Source organism: Anabrus simplex, chromosome 3 (genome assembly GCF_040414725.1).
Source record: "Anabrus simplex isolate iqAnaSimp1 chromosome 3, ASM4041472v1, whole genome shotgun sequence".
Lineage (NCBI taxonomy): Eukaryota > Metazoa > Arthropoda > Insecta > Orthoptera > Tettigoniidae > Anabrus > Anabrus simplex.
This window is the reverse complement of record NC_090267.1, coordinates 70,971,416-70,992,448: the sequence shown is the minus strand read 5'-3', so window position 1 is coordinate 70,992,448 and position 21,033 is coordinate 70,971,416. Positions and strand designations below refer to the sequence as shown.

Sequence of the window (21,033 nt, the reverse complement as noted above, 5' to 3'; positions counted from 1 at the left end):
TACTTGCACGCGGCACAGCGAGCAGCCACGGTAGCGCAGCAGGCAGCGCGTAAGTCTCATGATCTTGAGGTCGTGAGTTCGCTCCTCATACGTGTATGGCTTTTTATCCTTTATATCCAAGTTTACACATAACTCCTTCTTATTCTTTATCCTTACATTGCACATGACGAGCAGCCGATGTAGCGCAGCGGGCAGCTCGTACGTCTCATAATCTTGATGTCGTGAGTTCGATCCTCACTCGGAGCTTCGGCATTTATCTCGTATGTTTAAGTATACAGAAAGCTCCTTCGCATTCTTTACCCTTGCTCACCCCATATCGAGCAGCCTCGGTAGCGCAGAAGGCACCGCGTAAGTCTCATAAAATGAAGGGCGTGACTTCAATACACAACAGGGTACTGTTTTTATCTTGTAGATCCCGGTTTACACAAACCTACTTCTTATTCTTTCTCTTCACATTGGCAACACGAAGCAGCCGCGGAAACGCAGCAGGCAGCGCGTAAGTCCCATTATCTTAAGGTCGTGAGTTCGATCCCCACCCGGGACATAGGCTTTTATCTTGTATGTGCAAGTATACACAAAGCAACTTCATATTCTTTATACTTGCCCTTCTACATCGAGCAACCTCGGTAGCGTAGCAGGCAACGCTTAAGTCTCATAATCTTAAGGTCTGAGTTCGATCCTCACGTGTGGCAAAGGCATTCATTATGAACATCCAATTTTGCACCAAGCTCTTTGTTATTATTTATACTTGCACTCTGCCCCCAGAGCAGCCTCAGTAGCGCAGCAGGTAGCGCATAAGCCTCATAAACTTAAGGTCGAGTGTTCGATCCTCACCCAGGGCAAAGGCTTTTTTATTTATGTCCAAGTTTACACAAAATTCCCTTTTATTCTCACAAACATAAGGTCTGAGTTCGATCCTCAAATACGGCAAAGACATTTATCATGAACATCCAAGTTTACACAAAGCTCCTTCTTAGCCTTTATACTCTGCACAAGGAGAAATGTCTGTAGCGTAGTCTCATAATCTCAAGGTTGTGAGTTCGATCGTCACCCGGGGCATAGGCTTTTTATCTTGTATGTCCAAGTATACGCAAGGCAACTTCATATTCTTTATCCTTGCCTTGACCCATCGAGCAGCCTCGGTAGCGCAGCAGGCAGCGCGTAAGTCTCATAATCTTAAGGTCGTGAGTTCGATCCTCACCCGGGGCGTAAGCGTTTATCCTTTATGTCCAAGTATACACAGAGCTATTTCATATTCTTTATCCTTGCCCTTCAACACCGAGCAGCCTCGGTAGCGTAGCAGGCAGCGCGTAAGTCTCATAATCATAAGCTCATAGTTCGATCCTCACCTGCGGCAAAGGCATTTATCATGAACATCAAATTTTACACAAAGCTCCTTGTTATTCTTTATACTTGCAATCTCCCCCCCCCCCCCCCCCGAGCAGCCTCGGTAGCGCAGCAGGCAGCGCGTAAGTCTCATAATCTTAAGGTCGTGAGTTCGATTTTCACCCGGGTCATAGGCTTTAATCTTATATGTCCACGTTTAGGCCTACACAAAACTCCTTCATATTCTTTGTCCTTACATTGCCCGGTAAGTGCAGACTTGGTAACGCACCAGGCAGCGCGCGAAGGACTCATAATCATACGGTCTTAGTTCGATCCTTACTTGCGGCAAAGGCATTTATCGTGAACATCCAATTTTTTACAAAGCTCTTTCTTATTCTTTATACTTGCACTCTGCACCCCGAACAGCGGCGGTAGCGCAGCAGGCAGCGCGTAAGCCTCATACACTTAAGGTCGTGAGTTCGATCCTCACCCGGGGCATAGGCTTATATCCTGTATGTCAAAGTATACACAGAGCAACTTCTTATTCTTTATCCTTGCCCTTCAACACGCAGCAGCCTCGGTAGCGCAGCAGGCAGCGCGTAAGTCTCATAATCTTAAGATCGTGAGTTCGATTCTCAACTGGTGCATAGGCTTTTATCTTGTATGTCCAAGTATACACAAAGCAACTTCATATTCTTTATCTTCGCCTTGCCACATTGAGCAGCCTCGGTAGCAGCAGGCAGCGCGTAAGTCTCATAATCTTAAGATCGTGAGTTCGATCCTCCCCCCCCGGCCTAGCTTTTTGTCTTGTATGTCCAAGTATACACAAAGCAACTTCATATTTTTTATCCTTGCCCATCCACATCGAGCAGCGTCGGTAGCGTATCAGGCAGCGCGTATATCTCATAATCTTAAGGTCGTGGGTTCGATCCTCACCCGGGTGATAGGCTTTAGTCTTCTATGTCCACGTTTACACAAAACTCCTCCATATTCTTTGTCCTTACATTGCCCGGTAAGTGCTGCTTTTGTAACGCAGCAGGCGGCGCGTAAGTCTCATTAACTTAAGGTCGTGAGTTCGATTCTCACCCGGGGCATAGGCTTTAATCTAGTATGTCCAAGTATACACAAAGCAACTCCATATTCTTTATCTTCGCCTTGCCCCATCGAGCAGCCTCGGTAGCGCAGCAGGCAGCGCGTAAGTCTCATAGGTCGGGAGTTCAATCCTCACACGCGTCTAGGTCTTGTCTTGTATATCCAATTTTACACAAAGCTCCTTCTTATTGTTTATACTTGCACTGTGCACAACGAACAGACTCGGCAGCGCAGCAGGCAGCGTGCCAGTCTCATAATCTTAAGATCGTGAGTTCGATCCTCCCCCCCGGGCATAGCTTTTTGTCTTGTATGTCTAGTATACACAAAGCTCCTTCATATTCTTTATCCTTGGCCTCCCAATCCTAGCAGCCTATGTAGCACAGGAGGCAGCACGTAAGTTTCTTAGTCTTATGGTCGTGGGTTCGATCCGCCCCGGTGGCTTAGTCTTTCAACATGAATGTCCAAATTTACACAAAGCACCTTCCTGGTCTTTATACTTACATTCCGCCGAATGAGCAGTCGCGGTAGCGCAGCAGGCAGCATGTAAGTCCTATAATCTTAAGGTCGTGAGTTCGATTCTCACCCGGGGCATAGGCTTTTATCGTAAGTCCAAGTATACACAAAGCAACTTCATATTCTTTATCTTCGCCTTGCCACATCGAGCAGCATCGGTAGCGCAGCAGGCAGCGCGTAAGTCTCATAAACTTAAGGTCGTGATTTCGATTTTCACCTGGGGCGTAGGCTTTAATCTTCTATGTCCACGTTTACACAAAACTCCTTCTTACTCTTTGTATTTACATTGCACGGTAAGTGCAGCCTTTGTAACGAACCCGGCAGCGCGTAAGTCTCATAATCTTAAGGTCGTGAGTTCGATTCTCACCCGGGGCATAGGCTTTTATCGTAAGTCCATGTATACACAAAGCAACTTCATATTCTTTATCTTCGCCTTGCCACATCGAGCAGCCTCGGTAGCGCAGCAGGCAGCGCGTAAGTCTCATAAACTTAAGGTCGTGAGTTCGATTTTCACCCGGGGCACAGGCTTTTATCTTGTATGTCCAAGTATACACAAAGCAACTTCATATTCTTTATCCTCGCCTTGCCACATCGAGCAGCCTCGGTAGAGCAGTATGCAGCGCGTAAGTCTGATAATCTTAAGGTCGTGAGTTCGATCTTCTCCCGGGGCGTAGGCTTTTATCATGTATGTCCAAGTATACACTGAACAACTTCATATTCTTTATCCTTGCCCAACAAAGACGGGCAGCCTCGGTAGCGCAGCAGGCTGAGCGTAAGTCACGAAAATCTTAAGGTCGTGAGGTCGATCCGCACCCGGGGCATAGGCTGTAATCTCCTATGTCCATGTTTCCACAAAACTCCTTCTTATTCTTTGTCCTTACATTGCCCGTTAAAAGCAGCCTTATTAACGCAGCAGGCAGCGCGTAATTCTCATAATCTTAAGGTCGTGAGTTCGATTCTCACCCGGGGCATATGCTTTTATCCTGCACGTCCAAGTATACACAAAGCAACTTCATATTCTTTAGCTTCGCCTTGCCTACATGGGGCAGCCTCGGTAGCGTAAGGCAGCGCGTAAGTCTCATAACCTTAAGGTCTGCATTCGATCCTCAAATGCGGTAAAGGCATTTATTATGAACATCCAATTTTACACAAAGCTCTTTATTATTCTTTATACTTGCACTCTGCACCCCAAGCAGCCTCGGTAGCGCAGCAGGCAGCGCGTAAGTCTCATAATCGTAAGGTCATGAGTTCGATCCTCACCCGGGACGTAGGCTTTAATTTTCTACGTCCACGATTACACAAAACTGCTTCTTATTCTTTGTCCTTACATTGCCCGGTAAGTGTAACCTTTGTAACGCAGCAGGCAACACGTTAAAGACTCATAATCATACGGTCTGAGTTCGACCGCGCAGTAGGCAGCGCGTAAGTCTCATAATCTTAAGGTCGTGAGTTCGATCCTCACCCGGGGCATAGGCTTTTAACTTGTATGTTCAAGTATACACAGAGCAACTTCATATTCTTTACCCTTGCCCTTCAACAACATGCAGCGTCGGTAGCGCAGCAGCCGGAGCATAAGTCTCATAATCTTAAGGTCGTGAGTTCGATCCTCACCCGGGGCATAGGCTTTAATCTTGCATGTCCACGTTTACACATAACTCCTTCTTATTCTTTGTCCTTACATTGCCCTGTATGTGCAGCCTTGGTAACGCAGCAGGCAGCGCGTAAGTCTAATAATCTTAAGGTCGTGATTTCGATCCTAACCCGGGGCATAGGCTTTTTTCCTGTATGTCCAAGTATACACACAGCAACTTCGTAATCTTTATCCTTGCCTTTCGACAACGAGCAGCCTCGGTAGCACAGCAGGCAGAGCGTATGTCACATAATCTTAACGTCGAAAGTTCGATTCTCACCCGGGACAAGGTTATGTCTTGTATGTCCAAGTTTTCACGAAACTCTTTCTTATTCTTTATCCTTACAATGCGCAGTACGAGCAGCAGATGTAGCGCAGCAGGCAGCTCGTATGTCTCATAATCTTGAGGTCATGTGTTTGAGCCTCACCCGGGCCATCGGCATTTATCTCGTATTTTTAAGTTTACACAAAGCTCCTTCCTAGTTTTTATCCTTACATTCCGCAGAACGAGCAGTCTCTTTAGCACCGCAGGCAGCGCCTAAGACCTCATGGGTCTTAAGGTCGTGAGTTCGATCCACACCCGGGGCATAGGCTTTTATCTTGTATGTCCAAGTATACACAAAGCAACTTCACATTCTTTATCCTTGCCCTTCAACACCGAGCAGCCTCGGTAGTGCAGCAGGCAGCGCGTCTCTAATCTTAAGGTCGTGAGTTCGATCCTCACTCGGGGCATAGGCTTATATCCTGTATGTCCAGGTATAGGCTACACAGAGCAACTTCATATTCTTTATCCTTGCCCATCAACATCGAGCAGCCGCGGTAGCGCTGCAGGCAGTGCGTAAGTCTCATACTCTTATGGTCGTGAGTTCGATCCTCACCCGGGGCGTAGGCTTTTATCTTGTATGTCCATGTATACACAAGGCAACTTCATATTCTTTATCCTTGCCTTCCCACATCGAGCACCCTCGGTAGCGCAGCAGGCAGCGCGTCTCTAATCTTAAGGTCGTGAGTTCGATCCTCACCCGGGGCATAGGCTTATATCCTGTATGTCGAAGTATACACAGAGCAACTTCATATTCTTTATCCTTGCCCTTCAACACCGAGCAGCTTCGGTAGCGCAGCAGGCGGCGCGTAAATCTCATAATCTTAAGATCGTGAGTTCGATTCTCGCCCGGTGCATAGGCTTTTCTCTTGTATGTCCAAGTATACACAAAGCAACTTCATATTCTTTATCCTCGCCTTGCCACATCGAGCAGCCTCGGTAGCGCAGTAGGCAGCGCGTAAGCTTCATAATCTTAAGGTCGTGAGTTCGATCCTCACCCGGGACATAGGTTTTTATCCTGTATGTCCAAGTATACACAAAGCATGTTCATATTCCTTATCCTCGTCCTTCCACGTCGGGCAGCCTGGATAGCGCAGCAGGCAGCGCGTAAGTCTCATAATCATACAGTCTGAGTTCGATCCTCACCTGCGGCAGAGACTTTCATCGTGAACATCCAAGTTAACAAAAAGCTCCTTCTTAGTCTTCATACTTGCGTTTTGCACAACGAACAGAATCGGTAGCGCAGCAGGCAGCGCGTAAGTCTCATAATCTTAAGGTCGCGTGTTCGATTCTCACCCAGGGCATAGGCTTTTATATTGTATGTCCAAGTATACACAAAGCAACTTCATATTCTTTATCCTTGCCTTCCCTCATGGAGCAGCCTCGGTAGCGCAGCAGGCAGCGCGTAAGTCTCATAATATTAAGGTCGTGAGTTCGATCCTCACCCAGGGCGTAGGCCTTTATCCTGTATGTTCAAGTATACACAAAGCAACTTCATATTCTATATAATTGCCTTCCCCCATCGAGCAGCCACGGTAGCGCAGCAGGTAGCGCGTCTCTAATCTTAAGGTCGTGAGTTCGATCCTCACCCGGGGCACAGGCTTTTATCCTGTATGTTCAAGTATACACAGAGCGACTTCATATTCTTTATCATTGCTCTTCAACACCGAGCAGCCTCGGTAGCGCAGCAGGCGGCGCGTAAGTCTCATAATCTTGAGGTCGGGATTTCAATCCTCACACGCGTAGAGGTTTTGTCTTGTATGTCCAATTTTACACAAAGCTCCTTCTTATTGTTTATACTTGCACTGTGCACAACGAACAGATTCGGGAGCGCAGCAGGCAGTGTATCAGTTCCATAATCTTAAGGTCGTAAGTTCGATTCTCACCCGGGATAAGGGCTTATATCTTGCATGTCCAACTTTTCACAAAACTCTTTCTTATTCTTTATCCTTACAGTGTGCAGTACCAGCAGACGATGTAGCGCAGCAGGCGGCTCGTCTGTGTCATAATCTTGAGGTCATGTGTTTGAGCCTCACCCGGGCCATCGGCATTTATCTCGTATTTTTAAGTATACACAAATCTCCTTCATATTCTTTATTTTTGCCCCTAAAATTCGAGCAGAATATGTAGCCCAGTAGGCAGCACGTATGCCTCTTAATCTTATGGTCGTGTGTTCGATCCTCCCCCGTGGCTTAGTCTTTCATCATGAATGTCCAAATTTACACAAAGCTCCTTCTTATTCTTTGTCCTTACATTGCCCGGTAAGTGCAGCCTTGGTAACGCAGCAGGCAGCGCGTGAAAGACTCATAATTATACGGCCTGAGTTCGATACTTACCTGCGGCAAAGGCATTTATCGTGAACAGCCAATTTTTCACAAAGCTCTTTGTTATTCTTTATACTTGAACTCTGCGCCCTGAACAGACTCGGTAGCGCAGCAGGCAGCGCGTAAGTCTCGTAATCTTAAGGTCGTGATTTCGATCCTCATCCGGAGCATAGGCTGTTATCCTGTATGTCCAAGTATACACGGAGCAACTTCATATTCTTTATCCTTGCCCTTCGACAACGAGCAGCCTCGGTAGCACAGCAGGCAGAGCGTAGGTCACATAATCTTAACGTCGTAAGTTCGATTCTCACACGGGACAAGGGCTTATATCTTGTATGTCCAAGTTTTCACGAAACCCTTTCTTAATCTTTATCCTTACAATGCGCAGTACGAGCAGCAGATGTAGCGCAGCAGGCAGCTCGTATGTCTCATAATCTTGAGGTCATGTGTTTGAGCCTCAACCAGGCCATCGGCATTTATCTCGTATTTTTAAGTATACACAGATCCCCTTCATATTCTTTATCTTTGCCCTTAAAATTCGAGCAGCCTATGTAGCCCAGCAGGCAGCACTTATGTCTCTTAATCCTATGGTCGTGTGTTCGATACTCCCCCGTGGCTTAGTCTTGTTCATGAATGTCCAAGTTTACACAAAGCTCTTTCCTAGTCTTTATCCTTCATTCTGCAGAAAGAGCAGTCTCTTTAGCACCGCATGCAGCGCCTAAGACCTTATGGGTCTTAAGGTCGTGAGTTCGATCCACACCCGGGGCATAGGCTTTTATCTTGTATGTCCAAGTATACACAAAGCAACTTCATATTCTTTATGCTTGCCTGGACCCATCGAGCAGCCTCGGTAGCGCAGTAGGCAGCGCGTAAGTCTCATCATCTTAAGGTCGTGAGTTCGATCCTCACCCGGGGCGTAGGCTTTTATCTTGTATGTCCAAGTATACACAGAGCAACTTCATATTCTTTATAATTGCCATTCAACAACGAGCAGCCTCGGTAGCGCAGTGGGCAGCGCGTAAGTCTTATAATCTTAAGGTCGTGAGTTCGATCCTCACCCGGGGTATAGGCTTTAATCTTGTATGTCCAAGTATACACAAAGCAGCTTCATATTCTTTATCTTCGCCTTAACACGTCGAGCAGCCTCGGTAGCGCAGTAGGCAGCGCGTAAGTCTCATAATCTTAAGGTCGTGAGTTCGATCCTCACCCGGGGCATAGGCTTTTATCTTGTATGTCCAACTATACACAGAGCAAGTTCATATTCCTTATCCTTGCCCGTCAACAACGAGGGGGATCGGTAGCGCAGCACACAGCGCGTAACTCTCATAATATTAAGGTCGTTGGTTCGATGTTCACCCGGGGCATAGGCTTTTATCTTGTAAGTCCAAGTATACACAAAGCCACTTCATATTCTTTATCTTCGCCTTGCCACATCGAGCAGCCTCTGTAGCGCAGCAGGCAGAGCGTAAGGCTCATACTCTTAAGGTCGCGAGTTCGATTCTCACTTGGGGCGTAGGCTATTATCCTGTATGTCCGAGTATACTCAAAGCATCTTCATATTCCTTATCCTCGCCCTTCCACGTCGGGCAGCCTCGGTAGAGCAGCAGGAAGCGCGTAAGTCTCGTAATCATACAATCTGAGTTCGATCCTCATCTGCGGCAGAGGCTTTTATCGTGAACATCCAAGTTAACTCAAAGCTCCTTCTTAGTCTTTATACTTGCATTCTGAACATGCAACAGCCTCGGTAGCACAGCAGGCAGCGCGTAAGTCTCATAATCTTAACGTCGTGAGTTCGATTTTCCCCCGGTGCATAGGCTTTTATCCTGTATGTCCTAGTATACACAAAGCGACTTCATATTCTTTATCTTCGACTTGCCACATCGAGCAGCCTCGGTAGCGCAGCAGGCAGCGCGTAAGTCTCATAATCCTAAGGTCGTGAGTTCGATCCTCACCCGGGGCATAGGCTTTAATCTTGTATGTCCATGTATACACAAAGCAACTTCATATTCTTTATCTTCGCCTTGCCACATCGAGCAGCCTCTGTAGCGCAGCAGGCAGTGCGTAAGGCTCATACTCTTAAGGTCGCGAGTTCGATTCTCACCTGGGGCATTGGCTATTATCCTGTATGTCCGAGTATACACAAAGGATCTTCATATTCCTTATCCTCGCCCTTCCACGTCGGGCAGCCTCGGTAGCACAGCAGGCAGAGCGTAAGTCACATAATCTTAACGTTGTATGTTCGATTCTCTCCCGGGACAAGGGCTTATGTCTTGTATGTCCAAGTTTTCACGAAACTCTTTCTTATTCTTTATCCTAACAATGCGCAGTACGAGCAGCCGATGTAGCGCAGCATGCAGCTCGTATGTCTCATAATCTTGAGGTCATGTGTTTGAGCCTCACCCGGGCCATCTGCATCTATCTCGTATTTTTAAGTATGCACAAATCTCCTTCATATTCTTTATCTTTGCCCTTAAAATTCGAGCAGCCTATGTAGCCCAGCAGGCAGCACGTATGTCTCTTAATCCTATGGTCGTGTGTTCGATCCTCCCCCGTGACTTAGTCTTGTTCATGAATGTCTAAGGTTACACAAAGCTACTTCCTAGTTTTTATCCTTACATTCCAAAGAACGAGCAGTCTCTTTAGCACCGCAAGCAGCGCCTGAGACCTTATGGGCCTCGGTAGCGCAGTAGGCAGCGTGTAAGTCTCATAATCTTAAGGTCGTGATTTCGATTCTCACCCGGGGCATAGGCTTTTTATCTCGTATGTCCAAGTATACACAAAGCAACTTCATATTCTTTTTCTTCGACTTGCCCCATCGAGCAGCCTCGGTCGCGCAGCAGGTAGCGCGTAAGCATCATATTATTAAGATCGTGAGTTCGAATTTCACCCGGAGCATAGCCTTTTATCTTGTGTGTCCAAGTATACACAAAGCAACTTCATATTACTTATCCTTGCCTTGCAACATCAAGCAGCCTCCGTAGCGTAGTAGGCAGCGTGTAAGTCTCGTAATCTTAAGGTCGTGAGTTCGATCCTCACCCGGGGCATAGGCTTTAATCTTGTATGTCCAAGTATACACAAAGCAACACCATATTCCTTATCCTCGCCTTGCAACAACGAGCAGCCTCGGTAGCGCAGTAGGCAGCGTGTAAGTCTCGTAATCTTAAGGTCGTGAGTTCGATCCTCACCCGGGGCATAGGCTTTTATCTTTTTTGTCCAAGTATACACAAAGCAACTTCATATTCCTAATCCTTGCCTTGCAACAACGAGCAGCCTTGGTAGCGCAGTAGGCAGCGTGTAAGGCTCGTAAACTTAAGGTCGTGAGTTCGATTCTCACCCGGGGCATAGGCTTTAATCTTGTATGTCCAAGTATACACAAAGCAACACCATATTCCTTATCCTCGCCCTTCCGCGTCGGGCAGCCTGGGTAGCGCAGCATGCAGCGCGTAAAGGCTTGGTTTCTCAGAACCTACGCATGCGAGGTGCGAGGCCGACGTTGCGTACTTCTTTATGCTTGCCTTGACCCATCGAGCAGCCTCGGTAGCGCAGTAGGCAGCGCGTAAGTCTCATCATCTTAAGGTCGTGAGTTCGATCCCCTCCCGGGGCATAGGCTTTTATCTTGTATGTCCAAGTATACACAAAGCAACTTCATATTCCTAATCCTTGCCTTGCAACAACGAGCAGCCTGGGTAGCGCAGCAGGCAGCCCGTTAGTCTCATAATCATACAGTCTGAGTTCGATCCTCACCAGCCGCAGAGGCTTTTATAGTGAACATCCAAATTAACTCAAAGCTCCTTCTTAGTCTTTATACTTGCATTCTGCACAACGAACAGCCTCGGTAGCGCAGCAGGCAGCGCGTAAGTCTCATAATCTTAAGGTCGTGAGTTCGATTCTCACCCGGGGCATAGGCTTTTATATTGTATGTCCAAGTATACATAAAGCAACTTCATATTCTTTATCCTTGCCTTCCCTCATCGAGCAGGCTCGGTAGCGCAGCAGGCAGTGCGTAAGTTTCATAATCTTAAGGTCGTGAGTTCGATCCTCACCCGGGGCATATTCTTTTATCTTGTATGTCCAAGTATACACAAAGCAAATTCATATTCTATATAATTGCCTTCCTCCACCGAGCAGCCTCGTTAGCGCAGCAGGCAGCGCGCAAGTCTCATAATCTTAAGGTCGTGAGTTCGATCCTCCCCCGGGGTGTAGTCTTTTATCCTTTATGTCCAAGTATACACAGAGCTATTTCATATTCTTTATCCTTGCCCTTCAACACCAAGCAGCCTCGGTAGCGCAGTAGGCAGCGCGTAAGTCTCATAATCATAAGCTCCTAGTTCGATCCTCACCTGTGGCAAAGGCATTTTACATGAACATCCAATTTTATACAAAGCTCCTTGTTATTCTTTATACTTGCAATCTCCACCCCGAGCAGCCTCGGTAGCGCAGCAGGCAGCGCGTAAGTCTCATAATCTTAAGGTTGTGAGTTCGATCCTCACCTGGGGCATAGGCTTTAATCTTCTATGTCCACGTTTACACAAAGCTCCTTCCTATTCTTTGTTCTTACATTGCCCGGTAAGTGCAGCTTTGGTAACGCAGCAGGCAGCGCGTAAGTCTCATAATCTTAAGGTCGTGAGTTCGATTCTCATTCGGGTCATAGGCTTTAATCTAGTATGTCCAAGTATACACAAAGCAATTTCATATTCTTTATCTTCGCCTTGCCCCATCGAGCAGCCTCGGTAGCGCAGCAGGCAGCGTGTCTCATAATCTTAAGGTCGTGAGGTCGACCCTTACCCGGGGCATAGGCTTTTATCTTCTTTGTCCAAGTATACACAAGGCAACTTCATGTTCTTTATCCTTGCCTTCCCGCATCGAGCAGCCTCGGTAACGCAGCAGGCAGCGCGGCTCTAATCTTAAGGTCGTGAGTTCGATCCTCACCCGGGGTATAGGCTTATATCTTGTATGTCCAAGTATACACAGAGCAACTTCATATTCTTTATCCTTGCCCTTCAACACCGAGCAGCCTCGGTAGCGCAGTAGGCAGCGCGTAAGTCTCATAATCTTAAGGTCGTGAGTTCAATCCTCACCCGGGGCATAGGCTTTATTCTTGTATGTCCAAGTATACACAAAGCAACTCCATATTCCTTATCCTCGCCCTTCCGCGTCGGGCAGCCTGGGTAGCGCAGCATGCAGCGCGTAAAGGCTTGGTTTCTCAGAACCTACGCATGCGAGGTGCGAGGTGCGAGGCCGACGTTGCGTACTTTCATCCCAATAACGCTGGAGGCTCGTGGTTTCCCAGGCTGCGAAGCGGATCACTTGCCGAGCACATGGCTCGCAGCCTGTGCGCTACTGTTGGAAGAGGAAGCGGATTATATGTCAGTACTGGAGGGTTTTCTTCCCCCTATAGCAGTATCAATGGAAACTGTTGATGATCTGGTGATGTCAGCCTATATCGTCCTCAACCTTCTCCGGAATGAGCGAATTTTTTGCCCAAATTAACACTTTATTGGCTATTTGGAATTAAAAGAAGAAAACATGATTCCTCTGGCAGCTGACAACGGAGGTAATTCTATACATGATGCTTTCATGATAAGAGACAGCTTCAAGGAATATTATCGTAGCAGGGAGAGAGAATCGGTATGACAAAGAAATTATGCTAACAGGGTGGAGTGAAAGTTTTTTTTTGACGGGCAAATATGTATTTGTTTACCTATAGTTTACTTTTTCTGTGACCCAATTAGCATAATAATGGAATGAACACCTGATTTTATTAAATGAACAATACTGAACTCAAATTTTGTAAAATTATATATATTGGCATATTTGATATTAAAGTAATGGATTTATTGGTTGATATATCATTTCTAAATCTGTTAATTATTTAATCCTTTGAAACTGAACTCATTCCTTCTCAAGACCATCGTATAATACATAAAACTAGCAACATTAATTAGCTGTTCTATCCAACTTCAGTTATATCATTTTCCATTAGTTGTCTTTCACAACGTAGTTTTTGTAGCTCTTGAGTTATAAGTTATACAACACTGGGTGTATTCGAACTTCTTTAATCAGTTCCTCGTAGAGGTGGGGACGGAGCGAGTAATACCGATGAGTAATCCGGTTGTAGCGGTACAGCGCTCCACCGATCCCCTCCGCTTACAACTGCGAGTACTCGCGGAGGACCTGAGCGCAGTGGAGCGCACAAACACGTACGAAAGTACCTGTATTCAATCTGTGTGTTTCGAATGTACGTATATATTTCCTACGCTTGTTATGTTTTGTAGATAACGTAAAGTCTGTTAGATTATATTTGTGGTGTTAGTGTGATATTTAAACATATTCGTAGATAGTAGTTATATATTTAAAACATTTAAAGGAATTTAAAGAAATTTTTACAGAACGTTGTTCCACAAATGCCACGAAAACCGTTGGATGCCTGGCAGTTTTTTGACATCACTGATAATAGGAAACACGCAAAATGCAAATTTTGTGGCCGCACATACGCGACGGGTGGTGGCAAATCAAATATAATAATATAATATAATATAATATAATATAATATAATATAATATAATATAATATAATATAATATAATATAATATAATATAATATAATATAATATAATATAATATAATATAATATAATATAATATAATATAATATAATATAATATAATATAATATAATATAATATAATATAATATAATATAATATATAATCATATAATCATATAATAACTGTATTTATAGAAGCATTCTACTGATAGCTGTTTGGCATTGGGACGTGTAGTAGTATGTTGTCAGATATGTTTTGTAATCACATTTGCAAAGAAGGACATTCCAGTCAACGTCCATTTACGTAATTACTTTTGTCATCCTGTAGATGAAATTATGTCAGTGTTTTTCATTATATTCTGATAAGATCTTTATATTCAGGTTATTCTTCTCATTAACAGTGTACCGTATCACATGAACTTACGAAATAATTGTTAATACATTACTTTTCTGTTAACTTCCAATCCCCTTGTACCCTTTCGGTAGGTATGCGCCATACTTTGTTTCACTATTCGAATGAGTTAACTATACGAGTTACTGACATTTATTCCACATACTAACTCCTACTCCCTAGCAGTTACGTATATAACAATTATAGTGAATATATATGCAGTTATTTACAGTTGGTACGTTGTGAGAGAAGGGTATTAATAGGGGGATGCAATACCTTCGCAGTGCCATACCTATAACGTGTTTAAACGTCCCGCGTCAGGACATTCAATCGGTAGTTCACTCGGTACTACCGGGTGATGACGTCACAACAACTGCTCCGCTCCGCTCCGCTCCGTCCCCAGCACTAGTTCCTCGTCCACTTCGTTCGTAAAGCTCATCGTGTTGCTTAAAGCAGTAAAAACAAGAACAGAAACAATGTCGCCTCGCACTGCTGTCGCCTCGCACAAATCTGGCCGGACGAATCAGTGCGCGGTGACGCTGCGAGGTCTCACTGCGAGGTTGCGCACACTGCGCACCGCGCAGCTTGAGAAACCACTTGCATAAGCTCGTGTAGTCTGGATTCGTGCGAGGCGGGCCTCGCACCTCTCACCTCGCATGCGTCGGTTCTGAGAAACCAAGCCTTAAGTCTCATAGTCATACAGTCTGAGTTCGATCCTCACCTGCCGCAGAGGCTTTTTTTGCGAACATCCAAGTTAAATCAAAGCTAAGTCTTAGTCTTTATACTTGCATTCTGCACCACGAACAGCCTCGGTAGCGCAGCAGGCAGCACGTAAGTCTCATAATCTTAAGGTCGTGATTTCGATTTTCACCCGGGGCATAGGCTTTTATATTGTATGTCCAAGTATACACAAAGCAACTTCATATTCATTATCCTTGCCTTCCCTCATCGAGCAGCCTCGGTAGCGCAGCAGGCAGCGCGTAAGTCTCATAATCTCGAGGTCGTGAGTTCGATCATCACCCGGGGCATAGCCTTCTATCTTGTATGTCCAAGTATACACAAAGCAACTTCATATTCTATATGATTGCCTTCCCACATCGAGCAGCCTCGGTAGCGCAGCAGGCAGCGCGTAAGTCTCATAATCTTAAGGTCGTGATTTCGATCCTCACCCGGGGCATAGGCTTTTATCCTGTATGTCCAAGTATACACAAAGCAACACCATATTCCTTATCCTCGCCCTTCCACGTCGGGCAGCCTGGGTGGGGCAGCAGGCAGCGCGTAAGTCTCATAATCATACAGTCTGAGTTCGATCCTCACCTTCCGCAGAGGATTTTATAGTGATCATCCAAGTTAAATCAAAGCTCCTTCTTAGTCTTTATACTTGCATTCTGCACAACGAACAGCCTCGGTAGCGCAGCAGGCAGCGCGTAAGTCTCATAATCTTAAGGTCGCGAGTTCGATTCTCACCCGGGGCATAGACTTCTATATTGTATGTCCAAGTATACACAAAGCAACTTCATATTCTTTATCCTTGCCTTCCCTCATCGAGCAGCCTTGGTAGCGCAGCAGGCAGCTTGTAAGTCTCATAATCGTAAGGTCGTGAGTTCGATCCTCACCCGGGGCATAGGATTTATCTTGTATGTCCAAGTATACACAAAGCAACTTCATATTCTATATAATTGCCTACCCCCATCGAGCAGCCTAGGTAGCGCAGCAGGCAGCGCGTAAGTCTCATAATCTTAAGGTCGTGAGTTCGATGCTCACCCAGGGCGTAGAATTTTATCCTTTATGTCCAAGTATACACAGAGCTATTTCATATTCCTTATCCTTGCCCTTCAACACCGAGCAGCCTCGGTAGCGCAGCAGGCAGCGCGTAAGTCTCATAATCATAAGCTCTTAGTTCGATCCTCACCTGCGGCAAAGGCAATATGCATTAACATAAAATTTTACGCAAAGCTCCTTGTTATTCTTTATACTTGCACTCTGCATCCCGAAAAGCCTCCGTAGCGCAGTAGGCAGCGCGTAAGTCTCATAATCTTATGGTCGTGAGTTCGGTCCTCACCCGGGGCGTAGGCTTTCATCTTGTATGTCCAAGTATACACAGAGCAACTTCATATTCTTTATCCTTGCCCTTCAACAACGCGCAGCCTCGGTAGCGCACCAGGCAGCGCGTAAGTCTCATAACCTTAAGGTCGTGAGTTCGATCCTCACCTGGGGCATAAGCTTTAATCTTATATGTCCACGTTTACACAAAGCTCCTTCTTATTCTTTGTCCTTACATGGCCCGGTATGTGCAGCCTCGGTAGCGCAGCAGGCAGCGCGTAAGTCTCATAAACTTATGGTCGTGAGTTCGGTCCTCACCCGGGGCGTAGGCTTTTATCTTGTATGTCCAAGTATACACAAGGCAACTTCATATTCTTTATCCTTGCCTTCGCCCATCGAGCAGCCTCGGTAGCGCAGCAGGCAGCGCGGCTCTAATCTTAAGGTCGTGAGTTCGATCCTCACCCGGGGCATAGGCTTATATCCTGTATGTCCAAGTATACACAAAGCAACTTCATATTCTTTATCTTCGCCTTGCCCCATCGAGCAGCCTCGGTAGCGCAGCAGGCAGCGCGTAAGTCTCATAATCTTATGGTCGTGAGTTCGATCCTCACCCGGGGCATAGGCTTTAATCTTGTATGTCCAAGTATACACAAAGCAACTCCATATTCCTTACCCTCGCCCTTCCACGTCGGGCAGCCCGGGTAGCGCAGCAGGCAGCGCGTAAGTCTCATAATCATACAGTCTGAGTTCGATCCTCACCTGCCGCAGATGCTTTTATAGTGAACATCCAAGTGAACTCAAAGCTCCTTCTTAGTCTTTATACTTGCAATCTGCACAGCGAACAGCCTCTGTAGCGCAGCAGGAAGCGCGTAAGTCTCATAATCTTAAGGTCGTGAGTTCGATTCTCACCAGGGGCATAGGCTTTTATATTGTATGTCCAAGTATACACAAAGCAACTTCATATTCTTTATCCTTGCCTTCCCTCATCGAGCAGCCTCGGTAGCGCAGCAGGCAGCGCGTAAGTGTCATAATCATAAGGTCGTGAGTTCGATCCTCACCCGGGGCATAGGATTTATCCTGTATGTCCAAGTGTACACAAAGCAACTTAATATTCTATATAATTGCCTTCCCACATCGAGCAGCCTCGGTAGCGCAGCAGGCAGCGCGTAAGTCTCATAATCTTAAGGTCGTGAGTTCGATCCTCACACGGGGTGTAGGCTTTCATCCTTTATGTCCAAGTACACACAGAGCTATTTCATATTCTTTATCCTTACCCTTCAACACCGAGCAGCCTCGGTAGCGCAGCAGGCAGCGCGTGGGTCTCATAATCACAAGCTCTTAGTTCGATCCTCACCTGCGGCAAAGGCATTTTTCATGAACATCCAATTTTACGCAAAGCTCCTTGTTATTCTTTATACTTGCAATCTCCACCCCGAGCAGCCTCGGTAGCGCAGCAGGCAGCGCGTAAGTCTCATAATCTTAAGGTCGAGACTTCGATCCTCACCCGGGGTATAGGCTTCTATCTTGTATGTCCAAGTATACACAAAGCAACTTCATATTCTTTCTGCTTGCCTTACCCCACCGAGCAGCATCGGTAGCGCAACAGGCAGCGCGTAAGTCTCATAATCTTAAGGTCGTGATTTCGATCCTCACCGGGGCATAGGCTTTCACCTTGTATGTCCAAGTATACACAGAGCAACTTCATATTCCTTATCCTTGCCCTTCGACAACGAGCAGCCTCGGTAGCGCAGCAGGCAGCGCGTAAGTCTCATAATCTTAAAGGTCGTGAGTTCGATCATCATCCGGAGCGTAGGCCACGTTTACACAAAAGTCCTTCTTATTCTTTGTCCTAACATTGCACGGTAAGTGCAGCGTTTGTAACGCAGCAGGCAGCGCGTAAGATTCACAATCATAAGGTCGTGAGTTCGATTCTCACCCGGGGCATAAGCTTTTTATCTCGTATGTCCAAGTATACACAAAGCAACTTCATATTTTTTTTCTTCGCCTTGCTCCATCGAGCAGCCTCGGTAGCGCAGCAGGCAGCGCGTAAGTCTTATAATATTAAGGTCGTGAGTTCGAATTTCACCCGGGGCATAGCCTTTTAACTTGTATGTCCATGTATACACAAAGCAACTTCATATTCTTTATCCTTGCCTTGAAACATCGAGCAGACTCGGTATCGCAGTAGGCTGCGCGTAAGTCTAATAATCTTAAGGTCGTGAGTTCGATCCTCGCCCGGGGCATAGGCTTTTATCTTGTATGTCCAAGTATACACAAAGCAACTTCATATTCTATATAATTGCCTTCCCCCACCGAGCAGCCTCGGTAGCGCAGCAGGCAGCGCGTAAGTGTCATAATCTTAAGGTCGTGAGTTCGATCCTCACCCGGGTCATGGGCTTTTATCTTGTATGTCCAAGTATACACAAAGCAACTTCATATTCTGTATAATGGCCTTCCCCCATTCTAGCAGCCTATGTAGGCAGCAAGTAAGTCTCTTAGTCTTATGGTCGTGGGTTCGATCCTCACCCGGGGCATGGGCCTTTTTTTCTTTATGCTTGCCTTCCCCCATCGAGCAGCCTCGCTATCGAAGCAGGCAGCGCGTAAGTCTCATAATCTTAAGGTCGTGAGTTCGATCCTCGCCCGGGGCATAGGCTTTAATCTTGTATGTCCAAGTATACACAAAGCAACTCCATATTCCTTATCCTCGCCCTTCAACACCGAGCAGCCTCGGTAGCGCAGCAGGCAGCGCGTAAGCCTCATAATCATAAGCTATTAGTTCGATCCTCACCTGCGGCAAAGGCATTTTACATGAACATCCAATTTTACGCAAAGCTCCTTGTTATTTTTTATACTTGCAATCTCCCCCCCGAGCAGCCTCGGTAGCGTAGCCCGCAGCGCGTAAGTCTCATAATATTAAGGTCGTGTGTTCGATCCTCACCCGGGGCATGGGCTTTTATCCTGTATGTCCAAGTATACACAAAGCAACTTCATATTCTTTATGCTTGCCTTCCCCCATCGAGCAGCCTCGGTAGCGCAGCAGGCAGCGCGTAAGTCTCATAATCTTAAGGTCGTGAGTTCGATCCTCACCCGGGGCATAGGATTTTATCTTGTATGTCCAAGTATACACAAGGCAACTTCATATTCTTTATCCTTGCCTTCACCCATCGAGCAGCCTCGGTAGCGCAGCAGGCAGCGCGTCTCTAATCTTAAGGTCGTGAGTTCGATCCTCACCCGGGGCATAGGCTTGCATCCTGTATGTCCAAGTATACACAAAGCAACTCCATATTCCTTATCCTCGCCCGTCCACGTCGGGTAGCCTGGGTAGCGCAGCAGGCAGCGCGTAATTCTCATAATCATACAGTCTGAGTTGACTTCGATCCTCACCTGCCGCGGAGGCTTTTATAGTGTACATCCAAGTTAACTCAAAGCTCCTTCTTAGTCATTATACTTGCATTTTGCACAACGAACAGCCTCGGTAGCGCAGCAGGCAGCGCGTAAGTCTCATAATCTTAAGGTCGTGAGTTCGATCCTCACCCGGGGCATAGGGTTTTTATCTTGTATGTCCAAGTATACACAAAGCAACTTCATATTCTATATAATTGCCTTCCCCCACCGAGCAGCCTCGGTAGCGCAGCAGGCAGCGCGTAAGTCTCATAATCTTAAGGTCGTGAGTTCGATCCTCACCCGGGGCATAGGCTTTTATCGTGTATGTCCAAGTATACACAAAGCAACTTCATATTATTTAATCGCCTTGCCACGTCGAGCAGCCTCGGTAGCGCAGCAGGCAGCGCGTAAGTCTCATAATATTAAGGTCGTGTGTTCGATCCTCAACCGGGGCAAAGGCTTTAATCTTGTATGTCCAAGTATACACAAAGCAACTCCATATTCCTTATCCTCGCCCTTCAACACCAAGCTCCCTCGGTAGCGCAAGAGGCAGCGCGTAAGTCTCATTATCTTAAGGTCTTGAGTTCGATCCTCAACCGGGGCAAAGACTCTAATCTTGTATGCCCAAGTATACACAAAGCAACTCCATATTCCTTATCCTCGCCCTTCAACACCGAGCAGCCTCGGTAGCGCAGCAGGCAGCGCGTAAGTCTCATAATCATAAGGTCGTGAGTTCGATCCTCACCCGGGGCATGGGCTTTCATCTTGTATGTCCAAGTATACACAAAGCAACTTCATATTCTATATAATTGCCTTCCCCCATTCTAGCAGCCTATGTAGGCAGCACGTAAGTCTCTTAGTCTTATGGTCGTGGGTTCGATCCTCCCCTGAGCCTTAGTCTTTCAACGTGAATGTCCATGTTTACACACAGCTCCTTCCTAGTCTTTATCCTTACATTCCGCAGAATTAGCAGTCTCGGTAGCGCAGCAGGCAGCGCGAAAGTCTCATAATCTTAAGGTCGTGAGTTCGATCCTCACCCGGGGCATGGGCTTTTATCTTGTATGTCCAAGTATACACAAAGCAACTTCATATTTTGTATAATGGCCTTCCCCCATTCTAGCAGCCTATGTAGGCAGCAAGTAAGTCTCTTAGTCTTACGGTCGTGAGTTCGATCCTCAACCGGGGCATGGGGCTTTATCCTGTATGTCCAAGTATACACAAAGCAACTTCATATTCTGTATAATGGCCTTCCCCCATTCTAGCAGCCTATGTAGGCAGCAAGTAAGTCTCTTAGTCTTACGGTCGTGAGTTCGATCCTCAACCGGGGCATGGGGCTTTATCCTGTATGTCCAAGTATACACAAAGCAACTTCATATTCTGTATAATGGCCTTCCCCCATTCTAGCAGCCTATGTAGGCAGCACGTAAGTCTCTTAGTCTTATGGTCGTGGGTTCGAACCTCACCC

The 21,033-nt window shown here is 46.3% G+C and overlaps 20 non-coding genes across 20 annotated transcripts; all 20 read left to right on the top strand.

Moving 5' to 3' along the window:
• Positions 1-1,136: 1,136 nt before the first annotated feature.
• On the top strand, positions 1,137-1,209 carry TRNAM-CAU (transfer RNA methionine (anticodon CAU)). Its single transcript has one exon. It is a non-coding gene; the product is annotated as a tRNA-Met (tRNA).
• A 2,171-nt stretch (positions 1,210-3,380) lies between these two features.
• Positions 3,381-3,453, top strand: TRNAM-CAU (transfer RNA methionine (anticodon CAU)). Its single transcript has one exon. It is a non-coding gene; the product is annotated as a tRNA-Met (tRNA).
• A 4,598-nt stretch (positions 3,454-8,051) lies between these two features.
• Positions 8,052-8,124, top strand: TRNAM-CAU (transfer RNA methionine (anticodon CAU)). The gene has a single exon. It is a non-coding gene; the product is annotated as a tRNA-Met (tRNA).
• Positions 8,125-8,200: 76 nt separating this feature from the next.
• Positions 8,201-8,273, top strand: TRNAI-UAU (transfer RNA isoleucine (anticodon UAU)). Its single transcript has one exon. It is a non-coding gene; the product is annotated as a tRNA-Ile (tRNA).
• Positions 8,274-8,349: 76 nt separating this feature from the next.
• On the top strand, positions 8,350-8,422 carry TRNAM-CAU (transfer RNA methionine (anticodon CAU)). The gene has a single exon. It is a non-coding gene; the product is annotated as a tRNA-Met (tRNA).
• Positions 8,423-9,094: 672 nt separating this feature from the next.
• On the top strand, positions 9,095-9,167 carry TRNAM-CAU (transfer RNA methionine (anticodon CAU)). The gene has a single exon. It is a non-coding gene; the product is annotated as a tRNA-Met (tRNA).
• Positions 9,168-10,178: 1,011 nt separating this feature from the next.
• TRNAT-CGU (transfer RNA threonine (anticodon CGU)) lies at positions 10,179-10,251 on the top strand. The gene has a single exon. It is a non-coding gene; the product is annotated as a tRNA-Thr (tRNA).
• Positions 10,252-10,327: 76 nt separating this feature from the next.
• On the top strand, positions 10,328-10,400 carry TRNAT-CGU (transfer RNA threonine (anticodon CGU)). The gene has a single exon. It is a non-coding gene; the product is annotated as a tRNA-Thr (tRNA).
• A 76-nt stretch (positions 10,401-10,476) lies between these two features.
• On the top strand, positions 10,477-10,549 carry TRNAT-CGU (transfer RNA threonine (anticodon CGU)). Its single transcript has one exon. It is a non-coding gene; the product is annotated as a tRNA-Thr (tRNA).
• A 487-nt stretch (positions 10,550-11,036) lies between these two features.
• On the top strand, positions 11,037-11,109 carry TRNAM-CAU (transfer RNA methionine (anticodon CAU)). The gene has a single exon. It is a non-coding gene; the product is annotated as a tRNA-Met (tRNA).
• A 523-nt stretch (positions 11,110-11,632) lies between these two features.
• TRNAM-CAU (transfer RNA methionine (anticodon CAU)) lies at positions 11,633-11,705 on the top strand. Its single transcript has one exon. It is a non-coding gene; the product is annotated as a tRNA-Met (tRNA).
• A 515-nt stretch (positions 11,706-12,220) lies between these two features.
• Positions 12,221-12,293, top strand: TRNAM-CAU (transfer RNA methionine (anticodon CAU)). Its single transcript has one exon. It is a non-coding gene; the product is annotated as a tRNA-Met (tRNA).
• A 3,250-nt stretch (positions 12,294-15,543) lies between these two features.
• Positions 15,544-15,616, top strand: TRNAM-CAU (transfer RNA methionine (anticodon CAU)). The gene has a single exon. It is a non-coding gene; the product is annotated as a tRNA-Met (tRNA).
• A 1,114-nt stretch (positions 15,617-16,730) lies between these two features.
• Positions 16,731-16,803, top strand: TRNAM-CAU (transfer RNA methionine (anticodon CAU)). The gene has a single exon. It is a non-coding gene; the product is annotated as a tRNA-Met (tRNA).
• A 225-nt stretch (positions 16,804-17,028) lies between these two features.
• On the top strand, positions 17,029-17,101 carry TRNAM-CAU (transfer RNA methionine (anticodon CAU)). The gene has a single exon. It is a non-coding gene; the product is annotated as a tRNA-Met (tRNA).
• Positions 17,102-18,205: 1,104 nt separating this feature from the next.
• On the top strand, positions 18,206-18,278 carry TRNAI-UAU (transfer RNA isoleucine (anticodon UAU)). The gene has a single exon. It is a non-coding gene; the product is annotated as a tRNA-Ile (tRNA).
• Positions 18,279-19,206: 928 nt separating this feature from the next.
• Positions 19,207-19,279, top strand: TRNAM-CAU (transfer RNA methionine (anticodon CAU)). Its single transcript has one exon. It is a non-coding gene; the product is annotated as a tRNA-Met (tRNA).
• A 374-nt stretch (positions 19,280-19,653) lies between these two features.
• Positions 19,654-19,726, top strand: TRNAM-CAU (transfer RNA methionine (anticodon CAU)). Its single transcript has one exon. It is a non-coding gene; the product is annotated as a tRNA-Met (tRNA).
• A 77-nt stretch (positions 19,727-19,803) lies between these two features.
• TRNAM-CAU (transfer RNA methionine (anticodon CAU)) lies at positions 19,804-19,876 on the top strand. Its single transcript has one exon. It is a non-coding gene; the product is annotated as a tRNA-Met (tRNA).
• A 372-nt stretch (positions 19,877-20,248) lies between these two features.
• TRNAM-CAU (transfer RNA methionine (anticodon CAU)) lies at positions 20,249-20,321 on the top strand. Its single transcript has one exon. It is a non-coding gene; the product is annotated as a tRNA-Met (tRNA).
• The last annotated feature ends 712 nt before the right edge of the window (positions 20,322-21,033 follow it).